We start from the raw sequence: 776 nt of genomic DNA on the forward strand, positions 1-776 counted from the left end.
GAGAGAGAGAGAGAGAGAGAGAGAGAGAGAGAGAAAGAGAATAAGTTTTTTCCCGCGTTAATCAGCTTATGGGAGAGCACCGCGTATAAGCTTGTCAGCGGCGGTGCTCTCGCGTGGGTACGCTCGCACTAGCGTTTGTGGAAAGCTTATCATGCGCGGGGGTATAAGCTCGTCACGGGGGCAAGCTAGCACACCCCGGCGCGGGGGGGGGGCCCGAGAGTATAAGTTTATTTCACACGCCGAACTTCAAGAATTTCCCCCTCCATCCCTCCTACTACGCCACCTTTTCTCTCCTTCGCGCTAATTATGAAAAAGATGCAAGTACAATGCGTGCGTCATTTCGCAAAATGGACGTGCGTTGGCAACACTCCTGGACGTCAATCGTGTGCGAACCCACAGGATGTGGGAAAACGATCTTTGTAAAGAGATTTCTCCGTTATTTACCCGACATGGCCGACGTGCGTTTTGAGAGAATTTTGTTTTATTACGCGGAGTGGCAAGACGCTTATCAACAGCTGCAATACGGCATTCGAGTAAAACAGAGAGAAACCATGTCGGCAGGTCCTACGATCGAATTCCGCGAGGGATTACCGAGAGCGGAAGATTATTCCAACGACCCGCTATGCTCGAAATTAGTAATAATCGACGATCTCATGAGAGAATCGTCGTCGGGCGAGACGATTGTGGATCTTTTTACCAAGGCAAGCCACCATAAGAATCTAAGTGTGATTCTTATCTCGCAAAATCTTTTCATCAAGGACGCGGGCAACGGGACA

The sequence above is a fragment of the Wasmannia auropunctata genome, unplaced genomic scaffold, assembly GCF_000956235.1.
Source record: "Wasmannia auropunctata unplaced genomic scaffold, wasmannia.A_1.0 LD336101.1, whole genome shotgun sequence".
In the NCBI taxonomy this organism is placed as follows: domain Eukaryota; kingdom Metazoa; phylum Arthropoda; class Insecta; order Hymenoptera; family Formicidae; genus Wasmannia; species Wasmannia auropunctata.